The sequence below is a fragment of the Saccopteryx leptura genome, chromosome 1 (genome assembly GCF_036850995.1).
Source record: "Saccopteryx leptura isolate mSacLep1 chromosome 1, mSacLep1_pri_phased_curated, whole genome shotgun sequence".
In the NCBI taxonomy this organism is placed as follows: Eukaryota; Metazoa; Chordata; class Mammalia; order Chiroptera; family Emballonuridae; genus Saccopteryx; species Saccopteryx leptura.
The window spans coordinates 306,229,018-306,244,217 of NC_089503.1; positions in this window are offsets into that span (position 1 = coordinate 306,229,018).

The window sequence follows — 15,200 nt, forward strand, 5'->3', positions numbered from 1 at the left end:
TCAGGATTTCCCGCAAAACAAAAATAATTAAGGAGTGTGTGTTTAAATCCCACTCCTGGGTGGCTTGGGTTCTTATGCCCCTCTCCAGGCCCTCTCACCTCGCCTCCCCATCCACTGAATGATGAGATGGCCCACGGAGGGAACGTGGCACTGGGGGAAGGGGTGGCCAAAGATCAACCTTGGGAACATCCCCATGAAGGGGTGAGCAAAGAAAGAAATGACAAGTAAAAGTAAATGAGAGAGGTCAGCGAGTTTGGAGGAGAATCAGGAGAAAGCTAGTTCATTTCTCCTCCTGCCAGCACCATCAGATATCTGATCTATCTCTTCCTCTTCTGCCCTCTGGAGCCCTCTACACAAGATAGTTAATTGCTTTAGAATGTTAAGTACTTCACGAGTTCCTGTAAACAGCCCCAAGCCTCACATCCAATACCTATCATGCCGATTAAACTATTAATATGGAGGAAGGGAGCAACAGAAGAGATAATCAAGTTTAATTTGATATTTTTTTCCCCACAAAAAGCAGTAAGAAGCGCTGTATCTTAATAGTCTCTGAAGGCACCTCTTTCCAGAAGAATTAATTAGCTGATTACCTCTAGATCAGGGGTCCCCAAACTATGGCCCACGGGCCACATGCGGCCTGAGGCCATTTATCCGGCCCCCACCGCACTTCCGGAAGGGGCACCTCTTTCATTGGTGGTCAGTGAAAAGCGCGGCATTGCTAATGTACAGTACTACTTCCGGTGATGCAGGATGCATGTGTCACGGCTCTGGAAGCGCCATCATATCACTTGTTACAGCTAGCAGTGACGAATGTGGAACCGGACATTGACCATCTCATTAGCCAAAAGCAGGCCCATAGTTCCCATTGAAATACTGGTCAGTTTGTTGATTTAAATTTACTTGTTCTTTATTTTAAATATTGTATTTTTCCCATTTTGTTTTTTTACTTTAAAATAAGATATGTGCAGTGTGCATAGGGATTTGTTCATAGTTTTTTTTTATAGTCCGGCCCTCCAACAGTCTGAGGGACAGTGAACTGGCCCCCTGTGTATAAAGTTTGGGGACCCCTGCTCTAGATCTTTGCATCAGGAACTCCAGTGCTTCCTACAAAGAGATCTTTTTGTTATCCAATCAGTTCTAATATGCCTAGAGCTAAACCAAGAGTCAAGCAAGAGTTTAGATCACTTAAGAGAAGAGGAAGATGGGCACACTTGTTCTTCATCTAAAATAATGAGTATAATAGCACTGTTTCTGTGAAAATTAAATGAAGACTAAAATAGGCCACTTTATCAGATTATTTAGAGACTCAACAGATGCAGAAAGACTCCTTTCAGGAGCTTCCCTCATCTGACTAAAAGTGGCAGCTTCTGAGAAGTGAGGCCTGCCATAGATCCCCTCTCCCAGGGGAATTTCATGGTCATGAAGATAGTATGTCAACAATGAGCTAGACCTGTACCAGTGAACTCTCCTCCATCAGTTTCCAGCCTATATTTACCTTCCCAGGGTTGACTGTCCTTGGAAGCCTAAAACCTTTTTTTTCTTTGTCATGTTATTTCTCTACAGGATTACTGTTCTTTGTTAGGATGCTCTGTAAGCCCAAGTTCTAACCACCCCTTTGAGTTACTCATCACTGGGTTTCTCCTGCGTCTATGTATGCTGCACATGTTGATAAAAATCTAGGTTTTCTTTTTCTCTAACGAATATGCCAGTTTAATTTGTGAGACCTCAGCAGGGCCTCCTAGAAAACCTAGAAGGGTAGAGGAAAAGGGTTTTTGTTCCCTCCCCTATGTGTGCCAATGATACAGAGAAAAATAAGGCAGGGGAGGTGGATAAGAGTGTGGAGGAGGAGAGTGACAATTTAAAGTAGGAAGGTAGGAAAGGGGTGTTTCCAGTGAACATCATTTCCTGTTACTTAGAGCAGAGGACATCCTAAGGGCTACAGAAGTTGCCCAATGAGGCTTGGTTGTTGTCTTTGGAGAGCTTGCATTTGGTACTCAATACAAGTGAGTGACCAGAAGATGGTCCTACGTGAGCACAGGAAAATGCACAGACTCTTGCAGAAGCACGCAGGCATGTTGGCAAGGCCACAAGATCAGTCAGAACGCCTTCTGTACTGTGATTCCTTGACTCCTTTATTTTATTTTATTTATTTTTATTCCTTGACTCCTTTAATGCTCTGACAAAAGCCAAGAGGAGACACAACATCCTCCCTTGTCTTCCCTGACATGGCTGTTTCAAGACAGGACTCTTAACGAAACTTTACAAAGGGTTATTGGATCACAGGGGAATAAACACAGGGGGTGGTCAATGAGTCCAAGATCTGAGCTGTCCAATAGGACAACCACTAGCCAAACGTGGCTATTTAAATCTAAATTAATCAAAATGAAAAAATCCACTTCCTCAGTCACACTGGGGACATGTTCCCAATAGCCACATGTGGCTAGTTATTGTCACATTGGACAGTATAGGTACAGGGCTTTTCCATCACTGTAGCAGGTTTTATTGGACAGTGCTGGCTGAGGTAACATGGCCCGAGCGATGCTACTCAAACCTGGAGCGCTTATGAATCGCCTTGGGATCTTTTAAAAAATGCAGATTTTGATTCATTAGGTCTAGAGGTGCTGGCTAAGAGTCTGCATTTCTAATAAGCTTCCTGGTAGTGCTGATGCTGTTGGTTCATCAGTCACTTTTTAGAAGAAGGATTTTAGAGGTCAGGGTGAGTTCTCCAGTGCTTATAGGAAACAGATGGTGCCCAGGGAGCATCCACATTAAATCCTTCCTTTCCTAGGTCTTATTTCTCCTTTTGACATAGAAGATAAGAGTCTACTAATCCCATGGTCCCTTACTAGAGGTTCATAGCTTATGGACAAGTGTGTTGGTTAAAGACTCGGAATACCTTTGTTAAATTCCTGCCTTTAGAATTTATATTGGTGTATACTTGAGCAAGTCACTTAACCTCTCTGTTTCTCAGTTTCCATTATCAAAATAGGGAAAATAATATTTTGTAATGTTGTCTGAAACGTAAGTGCTTTGTAAATGCCAGCTACTTTTTTTATTAAGTCAAATCAGTTTGGTTGCAAAGTATGTTTTCTCATATATGGAGACTCATATATATTAGGAACTAGGAAATATTATACAGTATAAGTATAATCAAGACACAGCCATTGACCTCAAAGGGCTCCCGGTAGAACTGCAGAAGTCTGGTTTTGGTATAGTCTTTGGGAATGAGCTATTATATCCTTGGTTTCACACATAAAAAGAGCTGTCTCATGATGTCAGATGGCACACTTCACGAGGATCTGTGATTCTTTACCTTGCTGCTCAGTATTTCTGTTGACATCAGAGGGCAGCCCTGCTTTTAGCTACACTAGTGAGATAAGGTTCCTACTTATGCAATTGGCAGATGTGTCACTGGATTCCGTCTCTGCACAGAGTCATAGTCAAGGAAAGACAGTCCAGTAGCAAACTTTACTAAAAGCAAATTTATACTTTTACTGGGTTTTCTTAAAGAGTGTCCCAGAGGATATACTTTATAACTCAAAGCAGTGTTCCTTAAAGTCTTCTTTCACTATTCCTCTCATTTCCCTTTCTCATTCTCTTCTTCCTACCAACTCTTTACCTGACATCCAGCTCAGAATTCTTTCCTGCCTCTTTCTCCCAGTTTCCCACGCAGGTAGTCAGCCCAAAGCTTACCTCTCTCTCACTGGCCCATCTCCTCACTCACAAGCTGCTTCCTATGACTTCTTCTTCCTCCAGTCTTGATGTTCACAAGCCCCACTTCCTTTCAGGAAACCTGTGCTCCTGACTTTCTCAGCATCTTGCCACCTGCTGGGAGAGGAAGTGTGGCTCTAGCTCTCACTGCTTCTGGGTGGACATCTGTCTATGTCTCAGATTGCAAAGGAGAGCTCAGAAACTGACCCTGAAAGCAAAACTCCTTCCTCCATGGAAAGGAGCTTGGAAGGTGGGGTAGACAGAATTCTGAGATGTCCCCCAGCACTCCCACCTCCTGGGGTGCGTGCCCTGTGGAAGGCTGGGGCCGTGAGCATGCTGGAATTTAGTCCTGTGGTTCGAGTATGCTATGTGTGTGTTGACTTTAAGAAAGGGAGACTACAGCTTTGCCCGCGGGCAGTATCTTGGCCAATGAGGCTTATCAAAGGCACAGTTATTGCCGATTGAGAGAGAGGAAGATCATTCCAGGGGAGCCTGACCTAATCAAGCGAGCACTTTAAAAAAAGAGGGTATTCATGAATACAGCATTGACATAGCTATGGACTGACTTATTAGTGGAATAAAATGTAGACTCCAAAAGTAGGTCCTACTATATATGACCATTCAGTATCAGACTAAAGGTATTATTTTACCAAATGAAAAAGGGTGAGTAATTTCCTACATGGTGCTGACACTACAGTTGTCAAAATGGAAGAAAATAAAACTGGACCCTGCTTAAACCATTAAAAGGACCTTCTAGTTATATTACACAGTAATAACTGTTTTACAGTATAATCTAAAAGGCTGTGTGCAACTGAAGGCTGGGAAGATTTTAATCAAGATTGGAAACCTAGAAGTTATTAAAAATATGTAGATATATTTAAGTCTTCAATATTAAAATCTTACGGCAATAAAACCAAAGATAAGTTGAAAAAATGGTTACATAAAGATACTTCCAGTGATTAATATCTACAATAAAAATATAAGCACTAACAAGTGGACAAGGAAAGATAAGTAACCCAAAGGAAAGAATGAGTAAAAAACATGAATAGGCCGTTTAAACAAGTGCAAATAACCAGAAACATATGAAAACGGTAAATTTCACAGTACTATGAAAATGCATATTAAAATAATAATACAATCACTTTTCTCCAAACAGACTGGAACAAAATTTTAAATCCTTGTATTTAAATTGTTAGTATGGATGTAGGAAGATACATACTCTCAAACATTGCTGATGGTGATAGGAATTGCTATAGCCCCCCCCTTTTTTTTTTAGAAACAACTTGTTGAATACCTATTAAAATTAGTATACAGGCATACATTGGAGATATTGTGCAGGTTCTGTTCCAGACCACTGCAATAAAGCTAATATCACAAAATAGGGTCACAGGAATTTTTTTGGCTTCCCAGTGAATATAAAAGTTATGCTTACATTATACTGTAGTCTCTTAAGTGTACAATAGCATGTCTAAAAAAATCAATGTACATACTTTAATTAAAAAGTATTGCAGCTGAACAATGCTAATCATCATCTGAGTCTTCAGTGAGTCATTTTTTTGCTGGAGGAGGGTCTTACCTTCAATTTTTAAAAATAAGCAATACCTGCAAAGCACAATAAAATGAGATATGTCTGTATATATATTATTTGTAACCTTCAAGTTGTTATCTCTTATAAAATGTGCATTTATTTATATGTATAATGTGAATTATTAACAAGAATCATAAACCACATGGCGAAGTGAACAAAACAAAAGCGGAGGGTTCTCTCCTGCTGGTCGCGGAGGGAGCCCTGAGAGAGCTGTGCTCTTGCTGGCTTGGTGGAAGCAACGACCTTGTTGTGAACCGCGTATGGGGGGTCACATGGCAAGGAATGTGGGTAACTTGCAGGAGCTAAGAGAAGTCCTTGACAAGAAAATGGGGCCCTCAGTCCCACAATCACAAGGAACTGATTTTGACCAACGACTTCAATGGGTTTGGAAGTGGATTCTTTCCCCCAGAGCATTCAAAAAAAAAAAACAAAACAAAACACAAAGCCTCAATTTCAGCCTGGTGTGACTCTGAGAAGGGACCCCAATTATGCTGCCCGTAGCTGGACATCTGACCTAGAGAACTGTGAGCTTCTGAGTAGGTGTTGTTTTAAACCTCAAGGTCAGTTGCTAGGTTGTTTGCTAACTTAGCAACTAACCTGGAAAACTGACACAGAAGGAGAGTGAGGACAAATAAGATATGAAAACTCACACACGAATGCTTTCTGTTTGTGTTCTGGGTAAAAGTATCCCTGGCCACGCAGTGCAAAGGCTCAGGGCGGAAGGAAGGCGAGAGCTGACAGCCCAGTGGAGGGACCCGCAGCCGGGGGCAGTGCGAGCGCTCCATAGGAGAGCGGAACCGTGTGTGGGTGGTAGACGGTAAGGTCTGCTAGGTGGCGGGAACAAGGGAAGCCTGCTGATTTAAGGAAAAGTGTGTGGGCGGGAATAAGAGTGATGTGTCACAGACAGAGTGAGCAGGCTGCTCCAGACCCTGCCGTCACCCCATTTCCTTTGCTGCGGCCCCGTTCCAAATGACTCCCTGAACAGGTCATGCACTGGCACACCTCCAGGAATTTGCATGTGCCCCTTTCTCTACCTGTAACTCCCCTTCTCCCTTCCCCACTTGTCTTTCAAAACTAAGGCTCCACCCCTGGACAACCCCGCCCCCAGCTTCCCAATCTCAGAAAAGTTTGGCCCAAGCCCAAGGTATTAACAGCTCCCAAATGGAAGCAGGGGCTCCAACAGCCTGGCTCGTCCTATGACTCAACATTTAGAGAAGAAAGCAAAGAAAGTTTCTGCTGGCTCAGTCATCCACCTCGAATCCAATCCTTTTGCCTACCTCTCATTTCTAGATGGCGGGTTCTCTTACAGCGGGCTGCTCCGTCACCCAGCCAGGCCGGCAGCCCTGTGTCTGGGGCAGCCCTCGGCTGTGGATTTCTAAAGCAGCTGGAGCTGTGAGCTGCTTCCCGAGGCCTCCAGTGAGAACGGGAGGGCCCCAGGCTCTTCCCACAGGACCCTTGCTCGTGTTCTGTCTTCCTCCTCCAGAAACGTGGGGCTAAAATAAACCCAGAGTCTGAGGAAGGGGTGAGTCAGAGCTCACAGAATGGAGCAGTTCCTTGTGAGGAACAGCCCCCGGTGAGCCCAGCTTGTTTACGCCAAAGGCTGTAAGCCTGAAAAATGAGCCCTTCAAAGACAGGTTGGCGGCGGGCTCCCCTTCCTGGAGATGGCCTGGCGCTTCTTAGTGTAGAAGCTGTCTGTGCCAGTATGAAAGGAGGAGCAGGCATCCGTCTGAGCCGGGGAACCCTAGTGACAAGGGAGGGGGAGCTTGGGCTGGAAGCCCCGTGATGCAGGGTTTGGTCCCAGCTTCCCTGCGTACTGGACTTATCAGCCCAGTCCCTGGGACCCTTCGCCCCCCTGGGACTCCCTTTCTCAGCTGCAAAATGAAAACCTAAGCCCAGGTGATTTTCACATTTTCCTCTGGCTGTAGCCATAATGTAGCACATGAAGCAACCCGGGTGGTAACTGGTACCCAGTTGGTACTCAATAGTTACTCATCCTAACTGTGATTCAGCGATTTATTCAACAAATATCTCTTGAGTTTGTATCAGGTAGCTCTGCATTAAGCCCTGGAGAAAGAAACATGGCTGGGATGTGGTGTCCTTCCCAGGGCTGAGAGGGAGACATGGGCGTAAACAGATGAAACTGAAACTGATTACCGTCCACGCTAATGGAGACCGCGGGAATAGAGAGGGAGGAGTGATGGCTGTTCCAGGGAACAGCCTGAGCAGAGCGTGGAGGCCTGGTGAGCAGGCTTGTCCTTGTGCACGGTGGAGAGGGTGGAGTGAGAGGCAGGTGTAGAATCCAGGAAGGAACTGGACTTATTTGGGGGAGGAGTGGACAGGAGAACCAACAGCTATACAAGCACATCAAACTTAGGAGAAAGATTTCCCTCAAACTTAGGGTGGAAGTTTTAGGCTTAGGTAAAAATATCTTTCATTACCACATATGACAAATAATAATTCATAATATTTATAAAGCCTGCTGAGCACTGTGCATGCATTGTATCATTTAATAAGCATAAAGAAAGATCCCCTGAGATACATACTATTATTGCTGAGGGGCAGTAGAATTTAATTATTATGAAGGTGCGCTTTGAAGCTCAACTATTTGTGTTAAAATCCTGGCTCTACACTTACTAAATACAGACTTTTCAGCAAGTAACTTAACCTTTCCATGCCTCTTTTTTTTTATATAGTGCAATAGTAAAAGCCAGGATGCTGGGGTAGTATAAAGGATTAAATGAGATTCTACCTGTACTTGTTTAGAACAATTCATATACTATGCATGGTGTTTAATGGGTGTTGCCTCTTATTGACCCATTTCATGGAGGAGGAAATGGAACCTTGAGGCAAGAAGGTTATGTTTCTAAGGTTACACAGCCAGTAAGTTGGAAGTTCTGGATTCAAACCCAGGAAGTCTAACTACAGAGCCCAAGCTCTTCATCATCAACCAAGCCAAGCCAGGTTTGGCTGCTCAAGTGCAGATCAAGTTTGACCTGCTTGGCTATGTTCAAAGTGCTTTCTTCAGTCACCTACCCTAATGTCCAGCGAGAAAGGGATGAGGGATGTTTTGTCATTGTCACCTTTGGGCACCTGATTAATTAATTAATGGATTCATCAAACATTTACTCACTTATATAGAGTATTAAGCACAACGTTTTTTTCAATTCATGTGACTTATCTCAGGGTCTCTCCACCACAAAATGTATGTGACTATTCCCATTGGATAAGTGGAAGTTTTGATGCTCAGTAACTCAGGGTCTCTCCACCACAAAATGTATGTGACTATTCCCATTGGATAAGTGGAAGTTTTGATGCTCAGTAACTCAGGGTCTCTCCACCACAAAATGTATGTGACTATTCCCATTGGATAAGTGGAAAGTTTGATGCTCAGGGGAGTGAATAACTTGTCCAAGACCAAACAGTTGCTGTTGACTTCCCAGTGTCCACTGTACAACATCTGCAGGCCAGGGCTGGATTAGTCTGAGCCAACCATGGAAACCGTATCCCAGTTTCCAGTGGGAGAACCCAGGCCTAAACCAATGAGTGCAGAGCATTCTGTTGGCTATAGAATTAGCACAGAAATGAACATCCATTTGAATCAAAAAAGCGCAAAGTAAAATTTTTCATGCCTTTTGCAAATATTGTCTGCACTCTTCAGAGGAAGCCTCAGCAGGAGGCAATGTCATCCACCAACACTGTCATGTGTGGGTTTGAGGTTTGAGGGTGCTGCCATCTCAGTGTCAGCCTGAGGGTGACATTGGTACAGGGGGTGGGCATGACCAGGAGTGTCACAGAAAACCCTGGATCAAGCCAACCCTGAAGCTTCTGACTACGTGGGCCAATGGATGTCCATATTGTTCTACGCCGTGTGAGCGAGGATGTCTGCACCTCCCACAAGGCGGGGAGCTGGGCTCCAAGTCCAAACTGGGTGACTCTCCAATCCACGCCTTCCTACAGTGCCTGGCTGCAGACATGGCTGCTCTACCCAAGCTGTTTACCATCTGGCAGGAGGCTTTTGGCATTCTGCTTTGGTGGCAGATTTGATCAACCGTCACAGTGCCAAAGTGGTGGTGGCTTGAGTCATTGTTTATCTGATGGTCTAATTCTTCCACAATAAATATGCATTGGTTAGATAATAAAAACAACAAAGGGGAAAATTCCACACGAGGCAGCAATAAACAGAAAACTCTGCTGAAAACGAAGGCTTACATAAAGATAAAGTGGCACGACATGCACTTGGCCCCTTTTTAAAAAGCACTAAACGGGATCATGAAGAAGACAAAGCCAAGCCCCGAGCCTTTCATCACACACTCGGCACCCGACTATTCATCAGGAGCTGGCCGTAGCTCTTACCAAACTTCCCTGGTTTCCCCCTAGCAACGGAGGACCTCACAGACATGCCCTAATCAAGACAGCTTCTGAGGGCAGCGGGTCCAGCTAAGGGGTTCTAGAACGTTAAAAAGAGAGCTCCTCCTAATTCACAACACAGAGAAAGCCAAAGAAGAGATCTGACGCTCACTGGAAAGTCGGTGTAGTGCTGTGGTTGTCTTTGTTCTGCTTTTAAACTTTTTTTTTTTTCCAATTACTGTTGACATTCGATGTTATCTTAATTTCCCACTTCTGGCTTTTGATCTGAAGTACAGTATGAGGAGTTAATGATGTGTTGTATCATAGGATTCTCTACCTCCCTCACTCAACAACGTCAGAGGCAAAGCAACTCTTTCTCCCTAACAAAGAGAGCCCCCGACACCCAGAGGTAGGTTCAGTGTTTGTGAGGCTGTACCATAGAGACTGAGAGTGACAGAGGGGTGTTGAAACCGTAGAGAGGACAGCCTTTTGCAGAGGTAAAGGACCCTGCTCAGCCACCAATCACCAGCAGCTGCAGAGAGGGAGGAGTCATTCCCGGAAAAGGAAAACCCTACCAGTGAAGGTTTATAAAAGAAAGTGGAGTGTTTCTGCTGTGGGGTGCTAGTACATACTTTTTAAAAGCCTTACATTAACTTCAGGCTTTCTGACCTCAGTGCCTCACTTTAAACATATTAAAATGCTCCCACACTCCACATTACACGGAACTTATATCTGATAATGTTGAGCAAATGAGTTTGTAAAATTTGTATTTTCTGAGTTGCTCATTTTTATTGTTAAAAATGGCCGCTGCCCATGTAAACTGCACTGCCAGGTGAAACTGCTAATTACCTTCCTGCTTTGGAAGGGGCTTTGTTATGCTAATGTGTGCTGGAGGAGGGGTTTTCACTCCAAAGGTTTTTAAGAAGAAGAAGGAAGAAGAGGAGGCCATGTTTTTGCAGAGTGAGGAAGGAAGAGAAAGGCAAGATGGCAGGGTGCTGAAGGAGAAGCCAGTTTCTGCAGAGTTCTCTCTGCCAGTTATACAGAGAAAAGCAGATGGGGAGCCAGGGGTGACTGAGCTGGTGGGGCCTTTGATTCTAGGAAAACTCGGAGAAGACTCTCCTGGTTATGGAACTGGAGAATGTGTGAGTGGGTTTTGGCCATGTGTTTTTACTCACCTGTGGGTGCGAGGCTAGAATAAATAAAGGTAATGGCCCACCAGTTTTTGGCTCCGCAATTTCATTACTGTCTGACCGAATCTAATGTGAACGGGCACCTGCCTGGCAGCCATGATGGCCACGACTACTGGCCATACAAATAAATTATAACGTTATGTCATAAAAGTATTCTAAGAAGTTATGAAAGTGGATGGATGCATTTGGTAGACACACTAAATGAAACATTTATTAATTTAAGTGTTACAGCTTTCCTAGGTCAGAGCCAATTAATTTGAGATCCTAAAGATCTCCCTTGGTCCCGGAGGCGGGTGCTCCGGAGCCCAGCAGAGGGGGTGGCTCCCACGGAGGAGGAGGACAGCTGTCTGTGCTGTGATCCTGGGCAAGGGACCCAGACGTTTGTCTCTGTTCTCAGTGCAGAGAATGGTGGGCGCTTGGCAGCGGTGAGCGGGCTGATGCTCAGACAGGTAAATAAATCAGGTGGAGGTGGAGGCTAAAAGCTGTGGGCACAAGGGCAGGGGCATCTTACCCAGGAATCTCATGCATTTTCCTAATGCCGTTTTTCTAGGTCTCGGGCTGTGGAAACATCGATAACTTGTTAAAACTCTATGTGCCCGGCACCATGCTAGACCCTTTTACATGTTATGATTTCAATAAAATCACAAGCCACTCTGTGCAGCAGGTGGCATTTTGGTTCTCTTTTACAGATGAGGAAACAAGCTGGACAGTGACAGGACACAGAGAAAGTTACACTGCAGAGGAGGACCTCAGAGTTTTGTCAGTCGGAAGGACCCACTCTTCCCTAGAGTTTTTGAGTGAGTCGGTGAGTGCTGGGTGGAGGAGGGGTAGGGGAGTGGAGGTGAGAGCCTTTGGAGCCAAGTCCTGGAGCCCTGGTTTCTGGGGACCCCTCGTCTCCTTCGCAGGTTTCCTTTCTGTTCCTGTGCACGTGCCCGGGTGAGACCCTGGCTCCCTGCACCTGACCTTGGCTCCTGCTTTGTTGTTAAGGGCAGATCATCTTGCTGGGCTTTGCCAAGGACATTAATAAAACAGCCCCTGGGATTGTAGCCACACAAAATTAGACAAGGAAATTATACTGATTTGAAAAATAGAAACCCACTCTCCAGCTGCAGCCCAGCTCCTGACCTTCCCACCCCCAAGGGCATAGGCTAAGATTTCTTTTCTTTCATTTATTGGATTAATTTCAACCTCACAGACAGTCCCTCCCTACAGACTCATTTACCTGCTGTTGTTTTTAACCTCAATAAAATGTCATGGCAATAAAGTTCAGGGAAAAGATCACCGCATCAGGAATCAGACAGATACCAACTCGCATCCCAACTCCGCTGTTTGCTAGCACTCATTTTGAGCAGGTCTTTTTTTTTAATAAATAAATTTTTATTAATTTTAATGGGGTGACATCAATAAATCAGGGTACATATATTCAAAGAAAACATGTCCAGGTTATCTTGTCATTCAATTCTGTTGCATACCCATCACCCAAAGTCAGATTGTCCTCCGTCACCTTCTATCTAGTTTTCTTTGTGCCCCTCCCCTTCTTCCTCCCCCTCTTTCTCCTTCCCACCCCCTGCCCCCCGTAACCACCACTCTCTTGTCCACGTCTCTTAGTCTCGTTTTTATGTCCCCTCAATGTATGGAATCATGCAGTTCTTGTTTTTTTCTGATTTACCTATTTTACTCCGTATAATGTTATCAAGATCCCACCATTTTGTTGTAAGTGATCCGATGTCATCATTTCTTATGGCTGAATAGTATATCATGGTGTATATGTACCACATCTTCTTTATCCAGTCTTCAATTTTTTTTTACAGTGATTAAAGCCTTTAAGCAAACTCTTGGCCAATACAGCAAGAATCCATAAAAGAGTAGTGTCCTTAACATGTTCACCAAGTCCAAGTTGGCCCCAACACCATGCCAAATCCCTGAAAAATGCAACCCAACCCCAGTTCAGTCTGTTATGAGCTGTCACTAGGAGCAAGAGTCAAGGAAAAGTCCACATCCAGGAAAAGTCCGCATGGCCCTGGAATTGTCACAATTCTATACTTTGCAGCTCACGTCCAAGTCCCAATGACCACTGCTTCTAGCTGGTAATGATTCAGGTAGACTGAAAAAGCCATCTGCAGCATGTGTGGACATGGAGCTTCTGTTCTCCTCTGCCTGGAGAGATAAGACCAGGTTGCTTTTCCCTGGAGCTCTGTGACTGTGGCTTGGTAAAGAGAACCTTGGGATACACTAATCTGGGTGGCAAAGGTAGATTCATAATAGAAGTTGGCAAAAGGGGGAAAGAGAGCTCTAAATTAGGAGTAGGTCCCAGCCTGAAATATGAGTGGGACATTGAGGTAGGAGGAATAAAGGAAACACTATATATTAAACAAAGCAGCAGAAAATAGGACTATCAACTCCCACAACAGAGATCTTCGAGGGAAGAATAAAAAACCTGACTATTCAGGTAAGACATAGTTAAGTGGCCCTTGTGCAAATGAGATCAGTTTACCTGCTTCTTGGAAGAAATACCCTAGGCTCGTCCACAGTGTCATAGATGGGGCCGACGGCCCTGGGCACCTTCAGCCTTCAGTGGCAAACCCCAGCATTCTGGGCAAGGTTAGGTCATAGGTGGCTGGAGCAGGGCTGGAAGAGCTGAACCCTCCCTTAGAGGAGCGAGGGGGAAGCCTACCTTCCAGTGTCCCTGTTTCCTCACAGCAGAGGCATGTAAGCCTGGCAGGCTTTAGCTCAATGACCTTCCTTTCCACTATTGAAGCAGGACCCAGATGGCATCCTATGAGACCCCTTTGGGGCGTTGGAGCCTTTAAGGGCATATCCTAAAAGCTGGTAGTTCCCCTGATCTCTATTGGGCTTTTTCTGCCTCTTGGTATCTTAAAAGCCATGCTCAGAAGATCTCGCTGAGGAGTTTGAGGATCCCCATCCGCCTTATAAATCTTTTCCATATAGCTGGAGCTATTTGGAAAAAGACAAAACAGTGTTATTAGCTGGATCAAATAAAGAAGGTAGTAGTTTGCAGGAGAAAAAAATTTGTTCATCAGCATTCAAAAGAAATTTAAAAATTTTTTTAAGTAAAAAGCATGATATGGTAGACCTGTAGGAGTTCCAGGATATGACTCCTCCCTTTTAAATTTTTTTAAATTGACCTTAAAATATTTGCTGGATACACTTTAATAATAGCTTGACTTTAAAGATTGTAAGAAATACACATAATTCGAAAGGTTTGACAAAATACAGTAAATGCTTTTGCTCTATATGCAGGAGCATTGTCAGTTTAACCAGTTTAGGAAATCCACTAATAGAAAAATGCACACAGACAATGAGCTATAACATGCTTAGCAGCCTCTCCTGTTCTGACAGAGGTTACTATAAATCCAGAATATGTATCCACTATAACGTGGACATAGGACTTTTTGCCAAATGAAGGTAACATCATATGAGTAACATCCATTTGCCAAAGTTGTCCTGGTAGGGGTCCTTGAGGGCTAACTCCAAAAGAAGGGGCAGATTGTAGTATAGGACCCCTTGGACAGGATTTCCCAGTATGCCGTGCTGCTTCCCAAGAAAGTTGAAACTGTTTACACAGGGCTGCAGCAATCTGGTGATGAATAGTATGAGACTGAATTGCTCGATCTGTCATGGTTGCTCCAAATAATTTTCTTTTGTGTAGCTTGATCACCAAGGTTGAGCAGGTCTTTTGAGGTAGCTTCTTTCTCTGTGAAGGGATGAGGATTAGGGGTGAATTAAATAATACAATAGAAGGCTCACAAATGCATTGAATCACCTGGGAATCCATGTATTTTTGGAGGAAGTATGAAGCAGAGAAGCAAGAGAGATGCCTTTCTTCTAGGGATAAGAGTGGAAGGCAAGGAACAGTGTTCAAACTGAGGGAACAGACAGTGTAAGGCCTAAGGACAAATAAAGTCCAAGAGGGCTGGATCATAGAATACATAGAAGGGGTTAAGAGGAAGTAAATTAAAGCTGAAGAGCTCAGGCTAATGCACAGTGTTCAAAGCCACATGAAGACTTAATGCGTTATCTGAAGAGAAATAAGGAGCCACTGAAGGGTTTTAAGCAAGGCAGTTAACATGACTTATGTTTTTATAACTTCACTTTTCTGGTAAAGAATATTTTGTAGAGGGGTCACAGTTAGGAGGCTGGTGAACTTGTCCACTTGATGGCATGGCAGGCTTGACTAGGGAGCTGGAGTTGGGTATAGAGAAAAGTTGACGACTGTGCCATTTGCTTGTTCTATGACTTTAGGTAGGCACCTTAACCTCTTTAAGTCTCAGGGTTTCTTGTCATTTATGGAGGATGATAATAGTACCCTCATCCCAGAGTTACCATATACAGAGCACTGGTAA